This window comes from Oncorhynchus tshawytscha, linkage group LG23 (assembly GCF_018296145.1).
Source record: "Oncorhynchus tshawytscha isolate Ot180627B linkage group LG23, Otsh_v2.0, whole genome shotgun sequence".
In the NCBI taxonomy this organism is placed as follows: Eukaryota; Metazoa; Chordata; class Actinopteri; order Salmoniformes; family Salmonidae; genus Oncorhynchus; species Oncorhynchus tshawytscha.
In genome coordinates this window covers 8,016,557-8,029,251 of record NC_056451.1, presented here as the reverse complement: position 1 = coordinate 8,029,251, position 12,695 = coordinate 8,016,557, and the positions used below count along the sequence as shown (strand labels likewise).

Below are 12,695 nucleotides of genomic sequence, written 5' to 3'. Positions count from 1 at the left end.
ACCCTTGTTCTTTGAGAGGGTGTTCAAGGCCAGTCTTTCAATAGAAGAGACCCAGACTGTTTTATCTAGGCTTTCTTTACCCTTATCGCCCATGGTCTCAATTATGAGACAAGACCATTATGAGGCCAGATGAAAAGGAACACAGAGAATGGACTAGCCCTCACCCCACATTTTCTGAGAATGTTCAACTACCAATAAGTTTAGGACTATCTTGTTATATAGACACATTCATTATAAAAGTCAACCATATATTCACACTCATCCCAACATGACAGTGACTGATGGACAGACAGTTGGAATACCCTAGGCATTGTTTCCCCTGTGGCCATTCCAACTGTTGCTTTCAGCTGCCTAGATCATACATCCCGCTCAAACCTCAACCCTATTGTATTGTTCTATTGTTGCTACTGTGGCATCCTTGGCCGCAGGTCTGCAGTGCTGACTGTAAGTCTATCTGGCTGGATGGCATTGGCCTGTGTGGGTGGGGGTTGATGGTGGGGGCACCGGAGGGGACGTGTCAGTAGTCTATATTTACCACCTTGAGTGCATTGTGTTTGGCCACATTCTCTTCATGAAGGACACTTTGTGTCCAGGGCCAGGTTCACCTTCACTGCTTATACAGGGAGAGGCAGAGTGAGGAGCACGGGAGAGAAAGAATAGAGAGAGGAACTTTAAAGAGAGGTGAGACAGGGAGATTAAGAGAACGTGGGACAGCAATTGAGAGAGACAGATAGTGAAAGGTGACAGGGGACAGAGAGAGAGAGAGAGAGAGAGAAAGAGAGAAAGAAAGAAAGAAAGAAGTGTGTCCTTCACGCTCATTTTGAGCACCTGTGGAGTATAACCCTTTCTTCAAAGACAAACGTAAGTGGCTTTTTAATTCACACTTGCGGTACACTGTCATGATGTCATCACTTCCTGTTTTCTTTCCAACGTAGTCTCATCCACAAGGACGCGTTAAGGATACATTACAAGGATCATAAACGTCACATTTGGTGAAAACCAATACCGGGAAAATAACCCAATGACAATTAGCGTCTGGTGGCTTAATAAGTAAGGGATAATGATGGACTTTTAATTAAGCCAATGGCAGTGGTGTAAAGTTCTTAAGTAAAAATACTTTGAAGTACTACTTAATTATTTTTGGGGGGTATCTGTACTTTACTTTACTATTAATATTTTGGACAACTTTAACCTTTACTTCACTATAGTCCTAAAGAAAATAATGTACTTTTTACTCCGTACAATTTCCCTGACACCCAAAAGTACTCGTTACATTTTCAATGCTTAGCAGGACAGGAAATGGTCTAATTCATGCACTGATCAAGAGAACATCCCTGGTCATCCCTGCTGTCTCTAATCTGATGGACTCACTAAACACACATGCTTCGTTTGTAAATGATGTTGGAGTGTGCCCTGGCTATCCATAAATTTGAAACAAAACAAGACATTGGTGTCATCTGGTTTGTTTATTATAAGGAATTTGAACTTATCTATACTTTTACTTTTCATACATTAGTATATTTTAATAATATTAAAGTATATTTAAAACCAAATACTTTTAGACTCACTTTCACTTTTACTTGAGTCATTTTCTATTAAGGTATCTTTACTTTTATTCAAGTATGACAATTGGGTGCTTTTTCCACCACTGGCCAATGGGATGGCAGATGTGCTCACAAAAACGTTTGACTATGTTTCAGTGTTTCTAGTTATTTCTACATTTTTCCTCAAATTCATGTGGTAGAACGTCATCCTCTTCCTCCGTGGAGTAGCCTCATCTGGCCTCCATATGCAAATAATGCATGTTACTATACTGCAGAGCTTAGCATAGTCTTGGATGTTTCCTTTTGTCTGCATGAGATCAGTCTTTCTTTGCTGGTTCCTCAAGCTGGTTGAGTGTCAAAAGAGTCTCTACTTTTGGCAGCCTTCATAGATACGAGTTGAAATGACTCTCTCAGGACAATTAGGTGAAGCTCACACGCACCAGCTGAGACAGATACATTTTAACACACTGGAGATGTACCTTTTTACCACCTTCGTACAAACAACCCTTTCGTTTTGCACAACAATGAGCCGTGAAGGGAAACCAGTGGGGCTGCTATCCTGTTGAAGCCATTAGTCGTTTGCTAACATCAGCAGGCTCACCGCAATGTAATTCAAAGCATTAAAGCATTAGACACTAGCCACTCGCTAACGTTAGCCCAGGTCGTCCAATGTAAATCGAACAGACCAGAAGGAAAAACAAATGAGGGTGTTTATAATGCGAACACGGTTGACAGTTGCTTGTGGGAGTAGGTGAAGGAAGTTATCAATCAGGCTCTGGCCTGGTTCTGTTGGTTGGGTGAGCTGCCTTGTCGGCCTCCTCAGAGCAGAGAGTGATTAATGACTGCTAGGGTGGCAGGCAGCGGCATGGTGGCAGACCTGAACTAATGAATTATAACTCGCTCAATGGCCCACAAAGGGCCAGTTCATTTAACAGAGGCCTGAAGCACACCTTTCTCCATGGCAACTGCACCTGTCTTTTACTTCAAACACAGTCAACACATTGGATTGTGTTGTTGTTGTGCTAATATGATATTACATATTTTGGATGCATTTCTATTGACACCTGGCTATTTGAGATCCGCCGTGAGCATAATTACAATGGTCATAAATGTACATATTCCTCACAATAAAAGTGAAAAGAGATCTCTGTTGCATTCCTTTGTTAGTCTCCATCATGTCAACCCACAGAGTGGTCATACTGTGCAATGTTGGATGATCTATCCTCCTCCCTTCATCCTTCCCTCATCTCTCCTACCTCCTTCCTCCACAGGTGTTGGTCAGGGGTTCACCATGGCAACCAAGACGCTGATGACACGGGTCCAGGAAGAGCAGTCCCACCAGATGTCCCACAGCATGGCGCTGGCCTCGCTGATCAAGTAGAAAACCTTCACCTCCAGGTAAAGGCACCCTGGTACACACCCCCTGCTTCCTCATCATAACATAGATCATGTTTATCCAATGCTTATTATAAAAACATTGATATAATAAATAAAGAATTTTCAGAAGAGATCTAGTTGAATATGGTGTTCTGTATATACAGTATATATACAAAAGTATGTTGAAATTCAAATCAGTGGATTGATTATTTCAGCCACACCTGTTGCTGACAGGTGTATAAAATCGAGCACACAGCCATGCAATCTCCATAGACAAACATTGACAGTAGAATGGCCTTCCTGAAGAGCTCAGTGACTTTCAACGTGGCACCGTCACAGGATGCCACCTTTCCAACAAGTCAGTTCATCAAATTTCTGCCCTGCTAGAGCTGACCCGATCAACTGTAAGTGCTGTTATTGTGAAGTGGAAACGTCTAGGAGCAACAACGGCTCAGTCGCGATGTGGTAGACCACACAAGCTCACAGAATGGGACCGCTGAGTGCTGAAGCGCGTAATGCGTAAAAATCATCTGTCCTCAGTTTTCCATGGCCAAGCAGCCACGCGCAAACCTAAGATCGCCTAGCACTTTGCCAAGCGTTGGCTGGAATGGTGTAAAGCTCTCCGCCATTGGACTCTGAAGCAGTGGAAACGCATTCTCTGGAGTAATGTATTATGCTTCATCATCTGGCAGTCCGACTGACAAATCTGGGTTTGGAGAACACTAATGCATAGTGCCAACTGTAAAGTTGGCTGGAGGAGGAATGATGGTCCGGGACTGTGAAGACAAATCTTAGCGCTACAGCATACAAGCCTTCCCAGACAAGTGGAGGCTGTTATAGCAGCAAAGGGGGACCAACTCCCCGATCTTGGAATGAGATGTACGACAAAGCATGTGTCCACATACTTCTGGCAATGTAGTGTATCATACACTTACTTTATGGAAACCTGTCCTGCATTGGAGAAAAGTAGATGTTGACCGTCCAAGTATTATGTTTTGATCATGTTCATCCAGTGGATGCAAATACAATTCTAAAGACCCAGTTTCCTTAGCACAATATATCCTGTAATTTATTCATCCACTTCATTGAAAACTGCTTGCATGGGAGTAAAGTACAGTCAATGTTGACCATCCAAGTATTACTGTCTATTACCGGATATGTGCATAGCTAGACAGATGAAAAGTGCCCTGTATATAATGGAGCCCTGGTTTGTTGTGGGTTGTGGGATGACATTAGAGCTTTTAAACAAGGACATGAGCGGGTGGCAGTTATTCTGAGCTCATTGAGACAGCAGCGCAGTGATGCAGTGTGTGTCCGGAGTGTGTGAGTGTTTGCTTAAAGGCAGTATTAGAGCTACACTTACGTGCATCAACACGTGGTGCACACAAGTCAATGTGGATAAAGTTGCCTATAGATTTTAGATTAGACTCGTACACTGTATGCAGACTTGCACATTCACATACACACGTCATTGAGACCCTCTCCAGAAAGAGAGACACGTTGCTGCTTGTATTGAGATACCTCCGGATGAGCAGTCAACCTTGTCTGTCTCTCCCTGCCAAAGTCAGCCTTCAATCCCCAGAACAGCCCTAATTCACCACAGAGCTCACCCATGCTCATATAAACACACACCAACCAACATTGACTCAACGACTGCCCACACACTCCGCACACAAATACTGCACACACATGTACAGACAGATGACTCACATATAAACACACACACACACACATACACAAACACACCATACCATACAGATACTGTACATGTACCATACACCATACCATTATGTGTATGGCACCGGAGGAGATGGCTGCCGTTTTACGGGCTCTGAACCAATTGTGCTATTGTGTGTGTTTTTTTCACGTTATTCAAAGCTTATTTTGTACATGCTGTTTCTGCCACCTTCTCTTATGATCTAAAAAAGCTTCTGGATATCAGGACAGCCATTACTCACCTCGTACTGGAAGAATATTTTTTATTTAGTGAGTCGAACGGGAAGGATTTTCTTCAGACACCGGACAAGGCCCAAATACTGGTCATTCGCATGAAGAAGAGACAGAGATGTCGGGGAGCCTTGTAAGGAGCCAACGGCGAGTGGGTAATCTGCCTCTACCATCAGTCTTATTAATGTGCAATCATTGGATAATAAACTGGATGAGTCCCTGCCAACGGGACATTAAAAACTGTAATATCTTGTGTTTCACAGAGTCGTGGCTGAACAACGACATGGATAACATATAGCTGGCTGGGTTTTCCATGCATCGTCAAGATGGAACAGCTGCCTCCGGTAAAACAAGGGGTGGCAGTCTGTGTCTATTTGTAAACAGCAGTCAGCAATCTAATAATGAGGAAGTCTCAAGATTTTGCTCGCCTGAGGTAGAGTATCTCATGATAAGCTGTATACCACACTATTTACCACCAACAACCGATGCTGGCACTAAGACTCAAGAGCTGCATAAGCCATAAGCAAACAAGAAAATGCTCATCCAGAGGCGTCGCGCTTCTAGGGGTGGGGGACTTTAATGGAGGGAAGCTTAAATCAGTTTTACCTAATTTCTACCAGCATGTTACATGTGCAACCAGGGGGAAAAAAACTCTAGACCAGTTTTATTCCACACACAGAGACGCGTACAAAGCTCTCCTTCGCCCTCCATTTGGCAAAGCTGATCATAACTCTATCCTCCTGATTCATGCTTACAAGCAAAGACTAAAGCAGGAAGTACCAGTAACTCGCTCAATACAGAAGTGGTCAGACGACGCAGATGCTACGCTACAGGACTGTTATGCTAGCACAGACTGGAATATGTTCCGGGATTATTCCGATTGCATTGAGGAGTACACCACATCAGTCACTGACTTCGTCAATATGTGCATCGATGACGTCTTCCCCACAGTGACCATATGCCCCAAGAAGAAGCCATGGATTACAGGCAGCATCTGCACTGAGCTAAAGGGCAGAGCTGCCTCTTTAAAGCGGGACTCTAACCCGGACGCTTATGAGAAATCCTGCTATGCCCTCCGACGAACCATCAAACATGCAAAGCATTAATACAGCACTAAGCTTGACTCGTACTACATTGGTGCCGACGCTCGTCGGATGTGGCAGGGCTTGCAAACTACTATGGACTACAAAGGGAAGCACAGCCATGAGCTGCCCATTAACACGAGCCTACCAGACGAGCTAAACTACTTCTATTCCCACTTTGAGGCAAGCAACACTGAAGCCTACATGAGAGCTCCAGCTGTTCCGGACGACTGTGTGATCACGCTCTCCATAGCCGATGTGAGTAAGACCTTTAAACAGGTCGACATTCACAACGCCGCAGAGCCAGACAGATTACCAGGACGTGTACTCCGAGCATGTGCTGACCAACTTGCAAGTGTCTTCACTGACATTTTCAACCTGTCCCTGACCGAGTCTGTAATACCAACATGTTTCAAGCAGACAACCATAGTCCCCGTGCCCAATAACACCAAGGTAACCTTCTTAATGAATACCCACCCATAGCCCTCATGTCTGTAGGCATGAAGTGCCCACTCCAATTTGCATACCGCCCCAACAAATCCACAGATGACGTGATCTCTATTGCACTCCACACGGCCCTTTCCCACCTAAACAAAAGGAACACCTATATGAGAATGCTATTAATTGACTATAGCTCAGCGTTCAACACCATAGTGCCCTCAAGGCTCATCACAAAGCTAAGGACCCTGGGACTAAACACCTCCCTCTGCAACTGGATCTGAACTTCCTGACGAGCCACCCCCAGGTGGTAAGGGTAGGTAACAACACATCGCTCAACCTCTCCCTCAATGTGATCAGGACACAGGAGATGATCATGGACTACAGGAAAATTAGGACCGAGCACGCCCCCATTCTCATGGATGGGACTGTAGTGGAGTAGGTTGAGAGCTTCGAGTTCCTTGGTGTCCACATCACCAACAAACTATCATGGTCCAAACACACCAAGACAGTCATGAAGAGGCCACGACAAAACCTATTACTCCTCAAGAGACTGAAAAGATTTGGCATGGGTCCTCAGATCCTCAAAAGTTCTACAGCTGCACCATGGAGAGCATCCTGACCTGTTGCATCACCCCCTGGTTCGGCAACTGCTTGGCCTCCGACCGCAAGGCACTACAGAGGGTATACGTATGGCCCAGTACATCACTGGGGCCAAATTTCCTGCCATCCAGAACCTTTATACCAGGCGGTGTCAGAGGAAGGCCCTAAAAATGGTCAAAGACTCCAGCCACCCTAGTCATAGACTGTGCTCTCTGCTACTGCACGGCAAGCGGTACCGGAGGGCCAAATCTAGGTACAAACTGACTTCTTAACAGCTTCTACCCCAAGCCATAAGACTTCTGAAAAGCTAAACAAATGGCTACCCAGACTATTTGCATTGCCCCCCACCCCCATTTTTACGCTGCTGCTACTCTCTGTTTATTATCTATGCATAGTCACTTTACCTCTACCTACATGTACATATTATCTCAATTATCTTGACTAACCTATGGCCACGTACATTGACTCTGTACGTACCTCCTGTATATAGCCAGCTACTGTTATTTTATTGTTTATTGTAATTTTTAGTTATTTTTCTCTTTTCTTTTTATTTGATTTTATTATTATTATTATTTTTGTAAATACTTTATTAACACTTATTTTTCTTAAAACTACATGGTCGTTAAAACCTCTTAAGGATCCGCCCCTTTTTTTGCCCAATTTTTGTCTAAAATGACTTACCCAAATCTGCAGCTCAGGACCTGAAGCATGTATATGAATATCCTTGACACCATTTGAAAGGAAACACTTTGAAGTTTGTGGAAATGTGAAGTGAATATAGGTGACCCACCAATCCTTTAGGGGTTTAAGGGCTTGTAAGTAAGCATTTCATTGTAACGTCTACTACGCCTGTTGTATTTGGTGCATGTGACAAATAAAATTTGATTTGATTTGATCTGATCGTACTTCGTAACTCTATTGTGTTGTGTTTTGAATTAAAGAAAGGAATAACCAGCTGGCGGTCCGAGTTCTTTGGTGTTTATTCTGATGATAGACACAAGGAAGCACATTAGATATGCAGGACAACAGTATGTTGATGGCTGTAGATTCTTGATTTGATGCTTGCATGTCAATATCAGACTGGGTATTTTGTATTGAAACATTATAACAATGACAAAAAATGTACAAAATACAATAAATGTAAGTACCTGACGATTAACAGAAGGAAGCACATTTGCAGGCTGTAGATTTGCAGGCTGTAGATTTGCAGGCTGTAGATTTGCAGGCTGTAGATTTGTGATTCGTCTGTTAACATGGAAATAACTGTGAATTAGCAGGGAGCTAATGTGCCCATTACAATTAGAGCATGCTAGCTAACTCATTCTTATAGCAATAACATATAAAAGCCCCCAATATCTAACAGATACCGTACACATACACAGTTTATACACATCAGGACATGTACACAGTGAACTCATACACATTGTAAATACGTAAATAGAATGCACCATTTCAGAACGTGACCTGACCTACCTATCTGCAAGCGTAACTATTGGTATAACAACTTATGGTGTAACACCAACCAATAGGAATACATAAACATTGAATACATATTTCTGCAGTGTCAAGTGTAAACATAACCAAACCTGTCACACAGACAACCCAAACACTGAACACCAATATAGCTCTCTCTTTCTCTCTCTCACACACACACACACACACACACACACACACACACACACACATTTATAGGTCTGTTATTCTCATTGAATGCCAGTATAAGAAACAGCAGATATGTTCTATGTGCACTATTTCTATGCTATTTCTATGCTTCCCATTATTAAGTTTTGTTTTTGAGTCTTTTATTTTTGTTTTTGGAAACCAGCTTCAAACAGTTGAAAACACAATATTTTTGCTTATGGAAAATATTTTTCACAGCAGTTTAAATGTTTCTCTACACTCTACTCTACCCTATACTACACTAGGCTTGTTTCGTCATATAAACAGAAATTTGGCAAACTCTCAGAATTGTAGCAACCAGGAAACGTCAGCGCTTTTTTTGCATAGTGCAACTCTAAACTCATATTTCACATTCACATATGTTGTAGAGTAAACCCTACTTTACGTCATCTGGGGGTTTTGTGTTGTGCCCGCCACCGGTTGAGACACAATAATAATAATAATAATAATAATAATAATAATAATACATTACAATCACAAAGCTCTTTGCATTGAGAGCAACCATTCAAATCAAAAAAGGTTTAGTAAAAGGGCTATAAACTTTCAAAGATAGCTAGTGTTATGGAACGATCCAAGATACAGAAAATAATAGAGGAGGCGACATGGACAAAACAATAGAACTCTAAACTAACATATAAGACCAACAACAGACACCACATGCTCTTGAATGTAGGGTGGGTGATTTCAACCATAGAAATATCATTCATATAATGGACCTATCCATTCAGACCACTGCAGTTTAACTGGTACACCATTGAAATGTAAATTGAATTGAACATTTAACTTCTTATTACTACCACAAAGATGGCCCACCCACCATTAAATATCAACTAAAATGGTCATTTCTATTCTATTATCTATATTACTGTGGTTTAGGTAGGTAGGTTTAGGTTAGGTATAGGTTTCTTATGGAGGATTGACAGTGTAATTTAAAACAACAGACGTTCCCATTCAAGTCAACATTCTCTTCTTAGACTATCAATAAATAAAGTGCCCTCTTATACACCTATAAACAACAAGGACACTTGGTGTTTGGGCGGCACGTCGAGACAATAAAGTTGGAAGGCATCTTAAAGGAGTAGGAGAGGTGCTAACTTTTGCTCAACTTTTATCCACAAGGGTCTATTACACTTTAACAAGAGCAACTACAGCTGCATTCAGGAGATTTTTTGAGAGTAAATGCTTGTATCAGGTCTTATATGGGCTGCTTGGTCTATATTTGGGTTTTTGAATTGCCCCACACTACAACACATTTCTGAAAGTCACAATTGATTTCCCCCCAAGTCAATACAGCCAGCTAATATATGTAGCCATATTGCTTGAGGCACTCCTTTCAGAAAGAAAGCCTACTTGTGATGACAATGAAAATTGTTGTGACTTCCCGTTTTATTTCGTTTATTTGCTGGGACAGTTCCCCATTTCACAGAGCTCAGAGAGAGCAACTTCTGCTTTTTCTTTTGTTTGGTTCCTGGACTGTTTCCGCAGCGTGCAGAGAGAGAGAGTGATAGGGTGTCCTTGAATAATGTAGCATGGAGCCTAAGGCTGGACAATATCACACTGGCTCCGGTCCACTAAGCACACACAGTAAATAGAGGCCTGCTCCTTCAGAAAAAAAAGGTGTGCTGGAGTGTGTGGTTTCGATATTGATATCATTACTCAAAAAAATGTTGCTGAAAAACAACACGAGGGGGGAGAAAACAGGCTAACAAAACTTAGATGATATGCTTTCAAAGAGATCAATATTCATGCATCTCTTTCCAATATAGAACAATATACATGGGCATCCTATGAGATACACTACATGACCAAACATATGTGGACACCTCGTCGAACATCTCATTCCAAAATAATGGGCATTAATATGGAGTTGGTCCCCCCTTTGCTGCTATAACAGGCTCCACTCTTCCGGGAAGGCTTTCCACTAGATGTTGGAATATTGATGTGGGGGCTTGCTTCCATTCAGCCACAAGAGCATTAGTGAGGTCGGGCACTGATGTTGGGCGATTAGGCCTGGCTCGCAGTCGGCGTTCCAATTCATCCCAAAGGTGTTTGATGGAGTTGAGGTCAGGGCTCTGTGCAGTCCAGTCAAATTTTTCCACACCGATCTCGACAAACAATTTCTGTATGGACCTTGCCTTGTGCACGGGGGAATTGTCATGCTGAAACAGGTAAGGGCCTTCTCCAAACTGTTGCCATAAAGTTGGAAGCACAGAATTGTCTAGAATGTCATTGTATGCTGTAGCGTTAAGATTTTCCTTCACTGGAACTAAGGGGCCTAGCCCCAACCATGAAAAACAGCCCCAGACCATTATTCCTCATTCACCAAACTTTACAGTTGCACTATGGTAGCGTTTTTAAGGCATCCGCCAAACCAAAATTAGTCCGTCAGACTGCCAGAGTCCAATGGCGGCGAGCTTTACACCACTCCAGCCGACGCTTGGCATTGTGCATGGTGATCTTAGGCTTGTGTGCAGCTGCTCGGCCATGGAAACCCATTTTATGACGCTCCCAACAAACAGTTCTTGTGCTGACGATGCTTCCATAGGCAGTTTGGAACTCGGTAGTGAGTGTTGCAACCGAGGACAGATGATTGTACACGCCACAAGCTTCAGTTCTCGGTGGTCCCATTCTGTGAGCTTGTGTGGCCTACCACTTCTCGGCTGAGATGTTGTTGCTCTTAGACTTTTCCACTTCACAATAACAACACTTACAGTTGACTGGGTCAGCTACAGCAGAGCAGAAAAAGTTGAAGAACTGATTTGTTGGAAAGGTGGCATCCTATGACGGTGCCACGTTGAAAGTCACTGAGCTCTTCAGTAAGGCCATTCTGCTGCCAATGTTTGTCTTTGGAGATTGCATGGCTGTGTGCTCGATTTTATACACCTGTCAGCAACGGGTGTGGCTGAAATAGCCTAATCCACTCATTTGAAGGAGTGTCCACATACTTTTGTATATACATAATAGTGTATGTAAAAAGCTGTATTCAAGTAAGTCTTTCCAACATAGAACAAGCCACAAGGACATCCTGTTATGTAAAATATACCAGTAAAAAGATGGAGGATCTTAATTTCAGCCAATTTGCTACAGCAGGAAAACAATCCTGTAGCAACAGGAAACGTGAATTATTATGTGAATTATAATTAATAGACATTTTTTGTAGGGGTTGATACATTTCTTGTTTGGTCAAATTAAGTCAAATTAAGTCAGATTTTGGCTTCATTAGCAGTCCTGTCTCAGAGATCTACCCAATGGCTCTCACTGTTTTTTCTTCACGCCTTGGAGACATTTAACAATGTCTTGTTGGCTGTACCGAGACAAATACACCCTCTGCACCTGGTCTCACACCTCCCTGTAACAGGGTAAAAATGAGCTATCCAACCAGCCTACGGCAAGTCCATGGAATAATAGCTTATTTCCACTAGTACCCCGAGGACAAATTTGGTCTCATTCCTTTTGTTCGTCCATCCAGATTGCAGACCTGCAGGTTAGTCTAATTTAATAACTCTAGATGAAACAGGAACAGTAGAAATCCGGCCCTGCTAAATATTGAAGGCAGATTTGAATAAAGACAATAAGAGTGGCTGGCTGTGATCCCTACTAAACCCTTATTGGTATCTGCTGGGTATTAAGGGCCTTTGTGTGCCCATGTGAAACTGCTACTCCTCACTACCCACTGTTGTGCCAATGCAGTGTCAAATCAAATCCAAATGTATTTGTCACATGCTTCGTAGACAACAGGTGTAGACTACCACTGAAACTGATTTTGTGTGTGTGCTTGCGTGTCTGTGAATGACATTTGCCCTAGCTCTAGATAGCTGAAGCACAAGAGACAGAAACAACACTTTTGAATTAGAACAACTACTGTGTGTTTCTGTCACAAACAGGCATGGAGCCATGGCTACTGGTGCATCCCCTGACAGCATTTGTTTTTTAAATAAAAAATTGTAACATGGAAATTGATGGTATGTGATCCTACGACGGCAATTGAATACAATGCTGCTGCATCTTAATTGAGCACGTCTAC

General features: G+C 42.6%; 1 protein-coding gene across 1 annotated transcript in view; it reads left to right on the top strand.

Annotated features, from left to right (window-relative positions):
• The first annotated feature begins 558 nt into the window (after positions 1-558).
• LOC112223056 (myomesin-3) overlaps positions 559-12,695 on the top strand; it is a 78,254-nt gene continuing 66,117 nt past the window's right edge. The window contains 2 exon segments of the mRNA XM_042304387.1: positions 559-861; positions 2,816-2,942. The gene's annotated coding sequence lies outside the window, so the exon portion shown is untranslated.